Genomic DNA, 18,932 nt, shown 5'->3' on the forward strand with positions numbered 1-18,932 from the left:
AAAAAGAAAAGGATAGGTCTCCCCCATGAGACCCTCTCCAGGATACCTTCTTCTGGGCTCTGGGTCTTACTGCATGAGGATGATGAGAATTGATGAGTAATGGAGTTTTTTTTATGACCATGTGGAAAAACTCCATGCCCTAGTGATAAGGGTCTGAGGTGCAACCCATCCCCTTTCATGCCCCTGGCTTTCTGAACCCTGACTTGATAATGGAGGACTCCATGCTGCTCTGCTCAGCATCAGACAGCAACTACTTTTTCTTGAAACTCTTCAGGTTGTTGGAGGATGACCACTCCTGCACACACACAAAAAGTGGATGAGAAATGCACATACGCACACGTACACACACACACACACACACACTGTCGGAGAGATTTCTTAATCTGCATGACATCTTGAAGTACACTAATGGTGGACATAAACATTCAGATATGTTTCCATCCTGTTTTATCATTCAGGATTGTGGCCCTTGCCGCTGCCCCATTTTGCCTGGAGGGTGCAATCAATATGGAAATGAGCAGGCAATAAGGTGCTGGGGAGAGCATATATTATTAATGTTACTGTGGATGATATTTTCTGAATAGTTTGGCCAACATCATTCTCCTTTTATGAGTTTTTCTTAGGACTAATAAAGCTACTTCCTTGCTGAGAGAGGAGACATTTCCTGACTAATCTTCCAAATGGCTAATATACCAATGTGTATACATCCTCGATAGAATATAGACACAGAATTATTAATTCAGAGAGATTAGAAAGTATTACCTCAGTTCATAATCTCTGGGTGTATATGCATGTGTACAATGGAGTGTGGTAATATTAGTGTGTGTGTGTATGTTAGTAATAATATTAGTGTGTGTGTGTATATCTCTTTTTGTGTGTGTGTTCATCACCAGTGCTGTGACAGTGGGACATTTCTTGGCCATCTCTCGTAGCAGGGTGCCAGTCCTGACATCCCACATGTCATGACGTTGCCCTCTTTGGGTTTTCTATGCACCATCCCCCTACCTCTGTCTCCCACACCCAGGCTCTGTGAGAGCGATCAAAAATTCCTAAGAGAATTCCTGCCTCATGGCCACAGTATGGAGACAGAGTGAGTTTTCATAGACCAAACAAAGGAAGATTTCTTCTACCTCACAGAACTTGACAACCGAACAATATTCAGGTTCTGTAGAAGGTATAAAAGATCGGTGAAGAATCCAGTTACGAACTGGTCCATTTGGTACAATTTTGTGAAGCTCATGAGAGACAATACGGCCACATTACCATGGCGTTGTTTATATAATAGCCTCAGTTGTGAGACTTACATCTAATGGTTGTATAAAATGAATGAATAAGGATAAAGCTATTTGGGATATGTTGGGATGCTTGTAATGATGTTAAGGTGAGAGAATTGTATTTCTGTTTAAAGTTTCACTAAGTCATCGGCACGCCCCCATGAACAGACGGGACCTGGCGTCGTGAGACAGCCTTTTTCTGTTTTTCTGAATATAACCCCCACCCAGGTTTTCTATCACCAGACCAGCTTACCTCGATAACGAGAGGGCCAAGGTTTGACCATGCATTCCTCTTTCTGAACTTTAACCATACCACGTGGTGAAACTCTTAGACTATCTGTTCTGAACGTGCTAGACGGCCAGTTCGTATAGCCTTTAGCCGTACCCTTATCCTACTTCTCCTCTGTTCCTCTGGTGATGTGGAGGTTAATCCAGGTCCTGCAGTGCCTAGCTCCACTCCCACTCCCCAGGTGCTCTCATTTGTTGACTTGGATTCATGCATGTTAACATTAGAAGCCTACTCCCTAAGTTTGTTTTACTCACTGCTTTAGCACACTCTGCCAAACCGGATGTCTTAGCCGTGTCTGAAACCTGGCTTAGGAAAACCACCAAAAACCCTGAAATCTCCATCGCTAACTACAACTACAACTGCCAAAGGGGGCGGTGTTGCAATCTACTGCAAAGATAGTTTGCAGAGTTCTGTATTACTATCCAAGTCTGTACCCAAACAATTCGAGCTTCTACTTCTAAAAATCCACCTTTCCAGAAACAAGTCTCTCACTGTTGCCGCTTGCTATGGACCTCCCTCTGCCCCCAGCTGTGCCCTCGATACCATATGTGAATTGATTGGCCCCCATCTATCTTCTGAGCTCGTGCTACTAGGTGACCTAAACTGGGACATGCTTAACACCCCGGCCATCCTACAATCTAAGCTTGATGCCCTCAATCTCACACAATTTATCAATGACACCCTCATAGATGTCATCCTAACTAACTCGCCCTCCAAATATACCTCTGCTGTTTTCAATCAAGATCTCAGCGGTCACTGCCTCATTGCCTGCATCCGTAATGGGTCTGCAACCAAACGACCACCCCTCATCACTGTCAAACGCTCCCTAAAACACTTCTGCGAGCAGGCCTTTCTAATCGACCTGGCCCGGGTATCCTGGAATGACATTGACCTCATCCCGTCAGTAGATGATGCCTGGCTATTCTTTAAAAGTGCCTTCCTCACCATCTTAAATAAGCATGCCCCACTCAAAAATTGTAGAACTATGAATAGATATAGTCCTTGGTTCACTCCAGACCTGTCTGCCCTTGACCAGCACAAAAACATCCTGTTGCGTTCTACATTAGCATCGAATAGCCCCCGTGATATGCAACTTTTCAAGGAAGTTAGGAACAAAATACACAGGCAGTTAGAAAAGCTAAGGCTAGCTTTTTCAAACAGAAATTTGCATCCTGTAGTACTAACTCAAAAAAGTTCTGGGACACTGTAAAGTCCATGGAGAATAAGAACACCTCCTCCCAGCTGCCCATTGCACTGAGGCTAGGAAACACTTTTACCACCAATAATATGCTTTGCAGCTCCTTCAGGGTTATCTTTGGTCTCTTTGTTGCCTCTCTGATTATTTCCCTCCCTGCCTGGTCTGTGAGTTTCGGTGGGCGGCCCTCTCTTGGCAGGTTTGTTGTGGTGTCATATTCTTTCCATTTTTTATAACGGATTTAATGGTGTCCCGTGGGATGTTCAAAGTTTCAGATTTTTTTTTATAACCCAACCCTGATCTGTACTTCTCCTCAACTTTGGCCCTGGCCAGTTTGGAGAGCTCCTTGGTCTTCATGGCACCACTTGCTTGGTGGTGTCTCTTGCTTTCAGAACAGGTGTGTATATATACTGAGATCATGTGACACTTAGATTGCACAAAGATTGACTTTTTTAAACAAATTATGTGACTTTGGAAGGTAATTGGTTGCACCAGATCTTATTTAGGGGCTTTTACGTTTTACATTTTTTTTTATTTCTTGAAACAAGTAATTTTTTTAATTTCACCAATTTTAACTATTTTGTGTATGTCCATTACATGTAATCCAAATAAAAATCCATTTAAATTACAGGTTGTAACGCAACAAAATAGGAAAAACGCCAGGGGTGGATGAATACTTTTGCAAGGCACTGTACAACCCCTAACCAACAATGCAGTTCAAGATATAGAGTTATGAAAATATTTACTAAATAAACTAAAGTAAAAAATAAACACAATAAAATAACAATAGTGAGGCTATATACAGGGATGGGATGCATTGACAGCAACCTTTCAACATATTTAATGTTACATTGTTGAAAAGAACTCGCACAAGTTGCATAGCATTAGAGGAAATCTCATGGATCAAAAGCAATACTTTGACATTATTATCCGTCTCACTCATTTTCCATCTGTCATTTTATGGACTTCTCATAGTTAATTCTGTCTCGTCTCAGGCCTAATTCTGGGCATCAGTGACAAAACACAAAAATGCTTAATGATAAGAAAGCATACAGTTGTCACGTTCTGACCAGTAAAGGGGTTATTTGTTATTGTAGTTTGGTCAGAACGTGGCAGGACGTGTTTGTTTTATGTGGTTCGGGGTTTGTTGGGTTATGTTATTATGTAAGAGTTTAGAGTGTTCTGGGATTTTTGGGCTATGTTAGTTCTAGTCGTTCTATGTCTATGTTTAGTTAATGGGGTTGACCTTCAATTGGAAGCAGCTGCTCCTCGTTGCTTCTAATTGAAGGTCTTATTTAAGAGGGGTGTTTTTTTTCTATGGTATTTGTGGGTAGTTGTCTCCTGTTTTGTGTCTGAGCACCTGATAGGACTGTTAGTGTCGTTTGTTTTGTATATGGGATTTGTTTGTTTTTCCTTCTTCACATTAAAAAGAAGATGAGTATACACGTTCCTGCTGCGTTTTGGTCTGATCCTTACGACGCCCGTTACAACAGTATGCAGTAGCTAGAACTTTGGCAGAGCTACAGTTTTCAGGTTTAATTCAAGAATGACCTTATTAAATGGAGAATGAAATGGTCTCATTCTGTATGTTATGTCTCTTCGTTCAGGACAGGCACTCAGCGGACTCCCTCACCGTCTGTTTTGAAAAAACCTATAGTGCACAGAAACATGGAGGAAGAGCTAGACAGGCACTCTGGGTCAAAGGTAATTCTAGTGAAAGCAGGCGTTACATTGCGATTTAAATCTACACTGCTGTTCAAAGGTTTGGGATCACTTAGACATTTTTTGGGATCACTTAGAAAGGTTTTTGAAAGAAAAGCAACACTATTTGTCCATTAACATTCATCAGAAATACAGTGTAGACCTTGTTAATGTTGTAAATTACTATTGTAGCTGGAAACGGCAGATTTTTTATGGAATATCTACAAAGGCGTACAGAGGCCCATTATCAGAATCCATCACTCCTATCTTCCAATTGCACATTGTGTAAGGTAATCCAAGTTTATCTTTTTAAAAGGCTAATTGATCATTAGAAAACCCTTTTGAAATTATGTTAGCACAGCTGAAAACTGTTTTCCTGATTTTAACTATTGTGTTCCAGAGTGTGTTAGAAATTATAAACCGGGTGGTTTGAGCCCTGAATGCTGATTGGCTGACAGCCATGTTATATCAGACCGTATACCGTGGGTATGACAAAAAAATACCTTTTACTGTTGTAATTACGTTGGTAATCAGTTTATAATAGCAATTAGTCACCTCGGGGGTTTGTGGTATATGGCCAATATACCACAGCTAATGGCTGTATCCAGGCCTAAGAACAGCCCTTAGTCGTGGTATATTTGCCATATACCACAACCCCTCGGGTCTAATTGATTAATTACACTTTTTTTTACAATCAATTGACTTTCTTCCTCCTTGTGAGATCCCTCTCTATATGAGAGGGATCTCACATACGAGAGGGATCTCACAAGGTGGAAGAAAATCTATTGATTGTAAAATGGACACTATACACACTATATTAATGTTTTTTGGTTGTGTTCTGTTAGGCCTATACAATACCAGGGAAAAGGTCTATAAAGAAAATAGTTTACTAACGTTTTAATGTGCTGCCTATTTATAGGGCATCTTTGTAAAAATTCCTTATCTATTTCCCCAGAGTAAGATGAACGTGAACACGGATACCATTTTTATACAGTGAGGGGGAAAAAGTATTTGATCCCCTGCTGATTTTGTACGTTTTCCCACTGACAAAGAAATGATCAGTCTATAATGTTAATGGTAGGTTTATTTGAACAGTGAGAGACAGAATAACAACAAAAAAATCCTGAAAAACGCATGTCAAAAATGTTATAAATTGATTTGCATTTTAATGAGGGAATAAGTATTTGACCCCCTCTCAATCAGAAAGATTTCTGGCTCCCAGGTGTCTTTTATACAGGTAACGAGCTGAGATTAGGAGCACACTCTTAAAGGGAGTGCTCCTAATCTCAGTTTGTTACCTGTATAAAAGACACCTGTCCACAGAAGCAATCAATCAATCAGATTCCAAACTCTCCACCATGGCTAAGACCAAAGAGCTCTCCAAGGATGTCAGGAACAAGATTGTAGACCTACACAAGGCTGGAATGGGCTACAAGACCATCGCCAAGCAGCTTGGTGAGAAGGTGACAACAGTTGGTGCGATTATTCGCAAATGGAAGAAACACAAAAGAACTGTCAATCTCCCTCGGCCTGGGGCTCCATGCAATATCTCACCTCGTGGTGTTGCAATGATCATGAGAACAGTGAGGAATCAGCCCAGAACTACACAGGAGGATCTTGTCAATGATTTCAAGGCAGCTGGAACCATAGTCACCAAGAAAATAATTGGTAACACACTACTCCGTGAAGGACTGAAATCTTGCAGCGCCCGCAAGGTACCCCTGCTCAAGAAAGCACATATACATGCCCATCTGAAGTTTACCAATGAACATCTGAAAGATTCAGAGGAAAACTGGGTGAAAGTGTTGTGGTCAGATGAGACCAAAATTGATTGGGGGTGTTTTTCTGGGGACAGGACAACTTCACCGCATCGAAAGGACGATGGACGGGGCCATGTACCGTCAAATCTTGGGTGAGAACCTCCTTCCCTCAGCCAGGGCATTGAAAATGGGTCGTGGATGGGTATTCCAGCATGACAATGACCTGAAACACACGGCCAAGGCAACAAAGGAGTGTCTCAAGAAGAAGCACATTAAGGTCCTGGAGTGGCCTAGCCAGTCTCCAGACCTTAATCCCATAAAAGATCTGTGGAGGGAGCTGAAGGTTCGAGTTGCCAAACGTCAGCCTCGAAACCTTAATGACTTGGAGAAGATCTGCAAAGAGGAGTGGGACAAAATCCCTCCTGAGATGTGTGCAAACCTGGTGGCCAACTACAAGAAACGTCTGACCTCTGTGATTGCCAACAAGGGTTTTGCCACCAAGTACTAAGTCATGTTTTGCAGAGGGGTCAAATACTTATTTCCCTCATTAAAATGCAAATCAATTTATAACATTTTTGACATGCGTTTCTCTGGTATTTCTGTCTCTCACTGTTCAAATAAACCTACCATTTAAAATTATAGACTGATCATTTCTTTGTCAGTGGGCAAACGTACAAAATCAGCAGGGGATCAAATACTTTTTTCCCTCACTGTATATCTGTGTTCAGTTTGAAAGAAATTGCCAACAAGCATTAGCGCAATTGCTAACTAGCGCTAGTTCAATAACTATCCGTTTTAAGCGCCTTCAAATAATTTGAAGTAGTTGTAAATAAATAATTTGTCACTCTCTGAATGCCTGTGTCACACACCGCGAGAGACCTTTGGCAGGAGGGATGCAGGATAGAAGGAGGAGACACAGAATGGAATTACAAAGACTGGAGGCATGTTAGTTTGAACTTTACTTAATTTGATCCTATATATCCTATAATAACAAAAGTATGTGAGCACCCCTTCAAATGAATGGATTCGGCAATTTCAACCACACCCGCTGACAAGTGTATAAAATCGAGCAAAAATATCCTCTGTGTACAACGTAAAACACCAAATAATGCATGCAGAGCAGAATTAGGCCAATACCCACTAATTATCAAAATCCAGAAAAGAGCTCTTAAATTCTACAACCACCTAAAATTAAGCTATTCCCAAACCTTCCATAACAAAGCCATCACCTACAGAGAGATTAATCTGAAGAAGAGTCCCCTAAGCAAGCTGGTCCTGGGGCTCTGTTCACAAACATAAACAGACCCCACAGAGCCCAAGGACAACAACACAATTTGACCCAACCAAATCATGAGAAAACAAAGATAATTACTTGACACATTGGAAAGAATTAAAAAAACAGAGCAAACTAGAATGTACCTTAACTATTTGCACATAACATAACATTTGGAATGTCTTTATTCTTTTGGAACTTTTGTGAGTGTAATGTTGTTTACTTTTCATTTTTGTTTATTTTACTTTTGTTTATTATTTACTTCACTTGCTTTGGCTTTCCAATAACAATAAAGCTCCTAAATTGAAATTGAATTGATATGAGAGAGAATGGGAGGAGGAAGCAAGAGAGAGTGAGAGGTTGAGAAGGAGAAGAAAGAGAGAGAAGAGTTAGAGATCTCTGCTTCCTTTCTTTCTAGCTTTAATGGGAGCAAAGCTTGCAATTTCACTGCCCAGTGATTTCACACCATCAGCATTGAGCTCATCTCCTTCTTTATTTGCACCCCTCTGGAAGATATAAAATGCTGGCTGTCCCTGGGTGTCGTATCTCTACGGTGTCACATCTAAAGGAGTCCCCCTCCATCCAACAAAGCAGCCCATTTATGTGACCAAAGTGGAGTTCAATGCACAGAGAGAGAGTGTGTGAGTTATGTCTGGCCAGTGTTAGATGGTCGATAGTAAATGCCCTTTCTAAACAGATCAATCAGGTGTCACATCTAAATAAGTGCCCCCTCCTCCAACAAAGCAACATCTTTGTGCGAGGAGAGTAGAGCAAGAGAGCAAGAGAGAGGTAGAAGGAGAAGGAAAGGAAGAGGGAGAGGGAAAGGGACTTCCGTCTGGCCAGTGTTCTATGGCAATACTAACCACCCGGTCTGGACTGATCAATTGAATGCTGGAGCAGTAACTGCTCCCCACCTTCCTATCTGGTAAATAGGTGGGGTGACAAAACGGAAGCCAATATCAGCTGAACGCTGTCTCTGCCCAACCCGAGTCTTATCCAAAATGGATCATTATGGAAGCGGTTCCATCCCAAGAGTCATTAGATCTCTCAGAGGAAACCATTTGTTCCCACTGTCACAAACGGTGATACCAACGGGAGTGAGAATCAGTCTTGAGTGAGAATCAGTGGTCGTTGTAACACTCGCGTTCAACTTTCCACAAGCCAACTTCTACATTGAGCTAGAGTCGAGACTAGAGAGCGACAAAAAGGAACATTTCAATTGATTCAGAATAAACACCTGACTGAGACTGCTTGTTCAATCATCGGCATGAAAACAAATACACTGTGAATTCATAATGACCCTGAGAGGCAGTCAGCTCTCCTGTGAAGAATCACATCAAAGAATGGATGCCAAAAATTGGGATGTCTGACAATCAGTGTCCCAGCCACCATCTGAAAGAGGCATCGGGGTGAAGTTTCCCATAAGTACAGATCTTGGATTAGCTTTCCCTACCCCAATCCCAACCTTACCAATAGTGGGGAAAATGCTACATTTACCCAATATCAGTCTAGGGGCAACTTCACCCTAAATCAGCATCAGGAGCCCCATCCGTCCCTCTAGGCTTCAGATAACGTATGTTTGTTTTAGCTTGCCTGGTCCCCCAGCGTGGAGTTTTCATTTTATGACCAATGGAATGGGCTCAAATGTACAAACCCCACCTACATGGTGCCACGGCCGAGCTAAAATTAACACACCTTATCTGAAGGTAGTAGGGTAAAGTTGCCCCAAGACAATGATCATGGGTCAATTTAGCATTTTCCCCACTATGGATAAGGTTAGAATCGGGGGAGAGGAAGCTGATCCTAGATCGGGACCTAGGGGAAACTAAAAATAAATGGCACTGAAACAGCAGGTCGGCACACCAGTTAAACTCACAGCCAAGAATATCCAACTTTTCCAAACATTGATGTATGCAAACCTGCATACACATAAACACATACTGTTTAGGCCTTTTCCTTCCGAATTCTGTCTAGCTTTTGAGTTTGAGTTGTATTTACTACATAATAATGACTGTTGAGAATGTAGGGGTAAGGCTCTCTTCTCAGATGTGCAGTGTTATTCTCTTTCTCTCCCTCCCACTTCCCTCCCTCGCTTCTCCTGTTTATTTATCTTTATTAACTCCATCTCTCCGCCAGGCTGTCTGGCAGTCATATCAGGGGTGTTAAAAATAGAAGGAAAGTAACTTTCTTTCAGATGAAGCAATATCTCTTTTGCATCATTTGGAGAGATCACAGAGCTAAATGAGATGAGCGGTCATCTTCTTACAGTAGGCCTACGTCCTGATCCTGCTTTACGTTACGCAATCCTTACAATACCTTTTAACAGACATGCTGACGTGCAGTTTCACATCATAGCATGCCTATTCAAGTTCTCCTTTTATCATTCATTTGTCTGCTGTAATAGTCACTTGATATTGTACTATTTATTTTTATTACTATGAGCTGAAGAGAGACATGTTCACCCGACTTGAACCATTGCTTAATTCATGCCTTGATGTTAAAAGGGAGATTTGTGTTTAGGTTTGAGGAATGAGCAAGCATGTACTCAGCCGTGGGTGTGTGTGTGTAGATCCATCACAAGTACAGGTCCCACTGATCTGCAGTACTCACACACAGCCAGTAGGGGTTGGTAGTCATTGATGTTTTTGGTGGTATGTGGGGGGGGGGGGGGTATAGGGGGGCGCAGAGGAAGCCCCAAAAGCAGCCCTGTCAGTTGGAACTTCAGCTGCACCTCCTGCTGCGGAGGTGGCTGATCAGCTGCTGACATCAAACTCTGACCTGGACACACACAGGATGAGGATGGAAAAGGTTAATAAGGATTTCAAACAACCTTAATCTTTGCTGGAGGTTAATAAAGAATTACAATGGTTGGTTGGAATGATAAAAGTGAGTGTGGTAACCTCGCTGCTTTCACATCTAATCACTTAGGATTTAAGGAGGAAGGGTGGATTTCTGAGGTATAAAAAAAAAAAACTGTATGCACTCACTACTGTAAGTCGCTCTGAATAAAAGCGTCTGCTAAATTACAAAAATGTAAATGCTAAATGTTAAAACAGGGCCAATAACTCATTTTACAAACCCTAATGATAGACGCTCACCTCAGACGGAAAAGGAAATTGAGAAGTGCACTTTTAAGGCAGTTTACGAGTCCAGACCAGACTAGACTGAGGGTAAAATAAACGAGCTAGTTTATTTTACCCTCAGTCTAGTCTCCCACAGGAGAGGAGAGGGAGAGTTGGGCCGGTTTTATGACTTAACGACTGGTTGTAAACTTTCTCTTGCCTCTGCAGTATGGAGAAGTTTAAAATCCCTTTGTTACAACAGAGAAAGACTTTGCCAATACTTCAAACATCAAACAATGAACATTGGGACTATATATTTGAATATCCAAATGTCGGGAATTATGACAGAATATGGAAAATGTATGTATATTTTGTCATTAAAATGATCAGAAAGACGTTATAACGGAAACTGTAACTTTAAGAGCTTTCATAATGTATATCAGATTTATATCTAAATGTTGTAAAACTTATATGATTAAAAAAGTTAGCAATATGATTTTAGCCTTCTGAATGAGAATTGTTTTTCTTGAAAAACTTGTGCCGGTCAGTAGCCACTCCCAATTGAGCTCAGAGTTTGTGTCAACATGAAGGAACCGCCTTTCAGGCCAGAGTGCTTCAAAAGAACGTGTAACGAAATTTACATTAAACCAAGCAGGCGGACGGTGTAAGCCGGATGTCACAAAATGGTTAAAACTACAAGACCAGAAAATGGTAAGACCCTCTGAAACTCTCAACGAGTGAAGAAGTTGAAGACTAGACCAAACATTCCCAGTCTGCAGCTGGTATGTAAAGTAGTCTAGGACAATTGACGAAAGATGAGAGGGAAGGACAAATCTCTCTCACCATCATAGGTACCTCTGAGGTATCTATCTAATGAACAGAGGGAAGTACAGATCCCTCTGAACACTGCGTAGTACACCTCTGACGTATACATCCAAACGAACACTCCAGAACAAAAGAAGACTACAACTAAAGGACATTCTGACCTCTGGTGGACAAACCAGAGTCTTACATCCCTCGATATCTTCACCATAGGACCCATCAAGTTCAACAGAGAGATGACAAAGACATGTATGCATAAATATATGCTTTGCATTCCTTTTCTGAATGAGCGGTCGTTCATGTGCAAAGTATTCATATTCCCGTGAGCATAGCTTCCAAATGTATTTACGATAAGTCCACTGTCTTTGTCTCTCCCACTCTCTATCTTTCCCCACCCCCTTTCCATTGTGTAACAAGCCGTCATATCGGGTTAGTCCACTAGGGGCTTTTCATTGCATTATGTTAGTAATCAATATAACCTATACCATGTCTGTGTGTGTTTGTAATTCTGTTTGATTGTTTAGTTAGTTAGTAAATAAATCATTAAGCCAATTTGTGTATCGCTGATTCATCACTTAAGCTAGGGTTTGTGCAGATTTACGTAGTCAACAATGTTCAGAATGAGACTGATATTAGGAAATCATGAATAAATTATTTATTAATTACTGGTATGATATCGATATGTTCTTGAGTTAATTCGGGAAACGGTAACTCATTAAATAAACTTTTCCTGTGGTGCCCCAAATTTATGAGTAATTTTTACATTATTAATTTAATTGAGTAATAATTAAATGCAGAAGGTACTTATTCGATGAATAGTAGTCATCACATGAATGATAGTCACGTCACAACATTTGTTTTATGGAGACCATTGTAAACCCCTTTTGCCTTGTGCTTCAAGGTAAATGCATTTCCACTAAACTAACAATGTGATCCAATCCAAGGTTACTTGCCCCCAAAAAAGGGAAAACTTCAAGTTTGGCTGTAGCCCTTAAAAAGAGGCCAAATCAAAATCAGTTAGATCACCAAATCAGTCAGATCACTATTCATGTAGTATTATTATTTTTTGTTGGATATCCGGAACACGCGTTTTTTTAAGTGACATTTTTACCCTGAGCAGTGCTGCAAGGGAGAGAGGCTGGTGCTCTATTGCTGCAGAGATGGAAACAACCAGACAGAGAGAGAAAAATGCAGTAGCCATGGCAACTCGGACTAGCTCAAGACTAGCTAATTTGTAGCAGTCCCAATGTTATTTATCATCCCATATGACAGTGCCTGTCTTGACTGGAGTAGCATAGAGAAGCTACACCATCTCGTACCGGGTCAGACCCCCCTTTACCTCCAGAACATCCTGAATTCTTCCGGGACTTCTACAAGAAGTCGGAAACGTTCCACAGGGATGTTGGTCCATGCTGACACAATGGCATCACACAGTTGCTGCAGATTGGACAGCAGTACATTCATGATGCGAACAGCCCATTCCATCTAATCCCAAAGATGCTCTATTGGGTTGAGGTCTGGGGACTGGGCAGGCCACTGAGGTAAACTGAACTCACTGTCATGTTCAAGGCAATGCTTTTCCACTCCTCAATTGTCCAGTGTTGGTGATCACGTACACACTGGAGCTGCTTCTTCTTGTTTTTAGCTGATAAAAGTGGAACCTGGTGTGGTCGTCGGCTGCAATAGCCCATCCGTGACAAGGATCGACGACTTGTGCGTTCCGAGTGAAGACATCAAAACTATGAAATAACACATATGGAGTCCTGCAGTAACCAAAAAAGTGTTAACCCTTTTATGCGTGAGTTCCAAATATATCTTACGGTCGCCCCAGCGTGAGGTTTTTTATGCACGTGATATTAGAACGTTTTCTCCATTCCAGAATGTGATTTATACGCCACAGTACATTTAATCCATGCTGCCCTCAAACCAAGTGTCACACGGGTCGTGGAATGGAGACCAAGACGCAGCGTGGATAGTGCTCATTATTAATTCTTTAATGAAAACACTTCAACACCAAAACAAGAAAAACGACCAACAACAGTCCCATCAGGTACTTACAATTAAAACGGAAAACAACTACCCACAAACCCCAAAGGAAAACAGGCTGCCTAAGTATGGTTTCCAATCAGAGACAACGAAAGACACCTGCCTCTGATTGGAAACCATACCCGGCCAAACATGGAAAAACAACACATAGAAATAGAAAACTAGAACACTCCCACATAGAAACAGAAAACCCCAAAACCCACACAAAACAACCCCCTGCCATGCCCTGACCATTTTACTATGGCAAATTACCTCTTTACCTGGTCAGGACGTGACACCAAGGCCTGTTTTTATTTATAGGCTGTTTTCAACTTGTCAATTTCAAATTATTTTCCAACAAGTTTTTTATTTTCTAAGAACAGTTTGAATTGAGGTGTGTTCTGCCTCATTCATTCACATAAAAGTAGTAATTTTTACTTTTGCAGACCAATTAATGTTTTAGACATTTCTGAACCGGACATCATTCCCCAAACACTTCCCAATTGTTTGTGCAGTTCAAGTCTGCAGACTTTTGCTCATCTCCCGTCCTGCACACACATGTTCACATTTTCCATCATTTGCCTGCATCACAGTCATAGTTGTTTTCGCTACCAATAATAACTTTGGAAATGTGTGCGTTTCTATCAAAGTAAGTGCCTTATTACGTTATAATAGTTTCTGCATGTCGTCTTATGTCGTTTCTACTGTAGCATAATATATTTGTGTATATTCCTTATAACCGTCGACACGTGAGGTAACGTTACTCATTTCATAACCTTTATGGTGCTATACTCAATGCTCAGGTAGCTAGCTACATTCTTCTATTAGCTCTGGAAAACAATGCTAATTGCATCAGAGAAGTATTAGAATGTGTTGTATTTTGAAGCTACCCTGGCCTTGTGACTCCCAAGTGGCACAGCTGTTTAAGGCACAGCATCTCAGTGCTAGAGGCGTCACTACAGACACCAAGACTCAAATCCAGACTGCGTTTCTATCAAAGTAAGTGCCTTATTACGTCATAATAGTTTCTGTATGTCATGTTATACCGTTTCTACTGTAGCTCACTGTGTATGGAGCACAATATATTTGTGTATATTCCTTATAACCGCGGACACGCAAGGTAACGTTACTCATTTCATAACCTTTATGGTGTTATATTCAATCGTGCTTATGTAGCTAGCTACATTCTTCTATTAGCTCTGTAAAACAATGCTAATTGCGTCAGAAGTATTGGCTTGTTGTAATTTGAAGCTACCCTGGAAAAATATATTCTTGTACCACTTTGTCGTTTTCTGAGTGCATTCCACAAAGCTGTTTATCATGTCCGCCTTATCCACTGCCCCCATTTTGAGGTTATAGTCAAGCACACAGTCTGATTTGATTTTTCTCTCTCCCCTCAGATGGTCCTCCTTCCTTGTGGCCGACATGGTTGCTGTATGGACAGTGGAGAGGACATGGATGTCTCGTTTGTCATGCCACTTTATTGCCAGCTGTTGACATTTCTTATTTTGTATAACGGGTCATTTAGGATGGCAGTAGCATTGTTGATGAAATGCAGTCATTACAGCAGAACTAGGAAGCGGTCTTGGGAAAAGAGGGTGGCAAATAAGGGAGTTGTAAACATAGGATCTGTGCTCCAGTATTCTCTTAGGGAGTTCTTCTTTACTATCCCCATGAGGACTGTCACCAGGAAGGTATACATTTCACTAATTGTGGTTGTCCCCCCCCCTACTCCTGGCTCTCTCTTCTCCTGTAGCTCCAAGGCATAGTGATTGGTCTCTACTAAGTCTCCCACCAGCTCCTCTGTCAGAAACAACTTGAAGCACTCTGCCTCAGATGGAAATGGTAAGGGGCGTTGCACTCCAGACTGGGACTTATCAAAGCAAATAGCAAGGCCAGGAGAAGTGATATGGCTGTCAGGCTTCTAGCTACCACAGAACCCCTGTACTTCATCCATTGTCGGTCTGCCTCCATCACCACCAGCATCTTCAAAGGGAACTGGGACTTTGTCAGTGGATAAGGGGTTTTCAGATTCAGAGTTCTCAAATGCTGGGGGGCAGCTCCTCACTGTCACTGTCAGAATCTGATTCCTGACTTTCAGACTCATTGTCAGAATTGTAAAAAATATCCAGAATATCCGCATTTGTGAGTTATCTGATTTTTTGAAAGACATTGCTAATGCTACAGCTTAGCTCACTAGCTACATACATAAACAACACTGAATGGCTCAGAGTGGGAGTGAGAGGTTATGTGATTGACTGCCGGTACGCGCCATTTGTATCAATAAATCACTATCAGAAAATGTTTTGTGTGATAATTATTGATATATTTACTGTTTTATTCATGTTTTCAAGTAACGGTGATAAATCATGCATTCCGATTCTTGCATAGATTGTAATGGGCACATATTATGTGTGTAAAATACATTTTGAAGGTTGTACTGATTATGATGAGCTAAGCTAATTCCAGCTATGTGTGTGGAGCCACTTTTGTTGACATACAATGCATTCTGGGTATCACGTAATCATCTATCTGACCAAAGATGCTATAACAAGATTACGTGAGTAAGGGTTCACTCCTTTTTTGAAAACTTCAGGAAGGGAATGCTTGGATGTGAACGATGGTAGACGACACACCCCTTCAAAAGGCATACTATAAACAGACCAAACTCATCTTGTCTTCTCTTATTATCTTTGGTTTCTGTGAGGAAAAAAAGCATGGCGGCAAGCTGAAATTAATCGTCGGATTACTTTTGATTTCTAAAAAGTGTTTTACTCAATTATTTAGATCAATGGTGAGCTCACCCGTGATGTGATTAACCTGTTGGGGCTAGGGGGCAGTATTTACACGGCCGGATAAAAAACGTACCCGATTTAATCTGGTTACTAATCCTACCCAGTAACTAGAATATGCATATACTTATTATATATGGACAGAAAACACCCTAAAGTTTCTAAAACTGTTTGAATGGTGTCTGTGACTATAACAGAACTCATATGGCAGGCAAAAACCTGAGAGATTCCTTTACAGGAAGTGGCCTGTCTGACCATTTATTGGCTTTCTTTGACATCTCTTCCAAAAACAAAGGATCTCTGCTGTTACGTGACACTTTCCACGGCTCCAATGGGCTCTCAGAGCCCGGAAAAAATTGAATGACGTAATTCAAAGCCCTGGCTGAAACACACGAGCGCTTTTGCTAAGTGGTCTATCAGAGGACAAAGGGCTTAGGCTCGAGCACTGGCCGCCCACGCCTTTCTGTTTTTCCCTCTGTTTACAGACACGCAGATTCCCGGTCGGAATATTATCGCTTTTCTACGAGAAAAATTGCATAAAAATTGATTTTAAACAGAGGTTGACATGCTTCGAAGTACAGTAATGGAATATTTAGAATTTTTTTGTCACGAAATGCGCCATGCATTTTAGACCCTGATTTACCATTCTGATAGTGTCTAGAACGCACGAACAAAACGTCGCTGATGGAACATAACGATGGATTATTTGGGACCAAACCAACATTTGTTATTTAAGTAGAAGTCCTGGGAGTGCATTCTGACGAAGAACAGGAAAGGTAAGACCATTTTTCTTATAGTAAATCTGATTTTGGTGAAGACTAAACTTGCCGGGTGTCTAAATAGCTAGCCCGTGATGGCTGGGCTATGTACTTAGAATATTGCAAAATGTGCTTCATCCGAAAAGCTATTTTAAAATCGGACATATCGAGTGCATAGAGGAGTTCTGTATCTATAATTCTTAAAATAATTGTTATGCTTTTTGTGAACGTTTATCGTGAGTAATTTAGTAAATTGTTAGTCAATTCCCCCGGAAGTTTCCGGGGGTTATGCTTTTTCTGAACGTCACATGCTAATGCAAAAAGCTGTTTTTTGATATAAATATGAACTTGATTGAACAGACATGCATGTATTGTATAACACAATGTCCTAGGTGTGTCATCTGATGAAGATCATCAAAGGTTAGTGCTGCATTTAGCTGTGGTTTGGGTTTATGTGACATGATATGCTAGCTTGAAAAATGGGTGTCTGATTATTTCTGGCTGGGTACTCTGCTGACATAATCTAATGTTTTGCTTTCGTTGTAAAGCCTTTTTGAAATCGGACAGTGGGGTTAGATTAACGAGATTCTTGTCTTTAAATAGCTGTAAAATAGTCATATGTTTGAGAAATTGAAGTAATAGTATTTCTAACGATTCAAAAATCGCGCCACTGGAATTTCAGTAGCTGTTACGTAGGTGGGACGAAATCGTCCCACATACCTGAGAGAGGTTAAAATAATTGTTATCCTTTTTGTGAACGTTTATCGTGAGTAATTTAGTAAATTGTTAGTAAATTCACCGGAAGTTTGCGGGGGGTATGCTAGTTCTGAACGTCACATGCTAATGTAAAAAGCTGGTTTTTGATATAAATATGAACTTGATTGAACAAAACATGCATGCATTGTATAACATAATGTCCTAGGTGTGTCATCTGATGAAGATCATCAAAGGTTAGTGCTGCATTTAGCTGTCTTCTGGGTTTTTGTGACATTATATGCTAGCTTGAAAAATGGGTGTCTGATTATTTCTGGCTGGGTACTCTGCTGACATAATCTAATGTTTTGCTTTCGTTGTAAAGCCTTTTTGAAATCGGACAGTGTGGTTAGATTAACGAGAGTCTTGTCTTTAAATAGCTGTAAAATAGTCATATGTTTGAGAAATTGAAGTAATAGCATTTCAAAGGTTTTGAAAATCGCGCCACAGGATTCAACTGGCTGTTACGTAGGTGGGACGAATTCGTCCCGCCTGTCCTAGAGAGGTTAACACTTTTTTGGTTACTACATGATTCCATATATGTTATTTCATAGTGTTGATGTCTTCATTGTTATACTACAATGTAGAAAATAGAAAAAATAAAGAAAAACTCTTGAATGAGTAGGTGTGTCCAAACTTTTGACTGGTACTGTATATTTATACTTTCAATATACTGTACTTTAACTATTTGCACATCATTATAACACTGTACGTAGCCATGATATTACATTTGAAATGTCTCTATTTCTTTTTAATTTTTGTGAGTGTAATGTTTACTTTAAATTTGTTATTGTTTATTATCTATTTCACTTGCTTTGGCAATATAAACATATGTTTACCATGCCAATAAAGCACTTTGAATTGAATTAAAAGAGTAAAATAAGAGAAAAAGAAAGCAACAGACACAGTGAGAACGAAAGGCACATTGCTATTAGTGAGGAGGAGTAAGGACCAGAGATAGATATTTTGTCTGTTAGTACAGTTCAATACTGTTTCTTTGCATGGAAAAGTTGTATCCAAGTGGATCGATGGTCAGTTGAGCTGGCCAAGTCTCTCAGAAGAGAGGAGGCTGTTTAAAACAATGGAAGTTGATTTCAGAAATGTTTAGCAATGCGGCAGTGGTCCTTTCCTAAGGTTTGACTCTCAGCCTGAATAGGTTTGGAGTATGCCTTGATCTCACAGTGAACGGTGCTGCTCACCACGTCCCACAGAATGATATTCCCTGCTG

The sequence above is a fragment of the Salmo trutta genome, chromosome 2, assembly GCF_901001165.1.
Source record: "Salmo trutta chromosome 2, fSalTru1.1, whole genome shotgun sequence".
Classification (NCBI taxonomy): Eukaryota; Metazoa; Chordata; class Actinopteri; order Salmoniformes; family Salmonidae; genus Salmo; species Salmo trutta.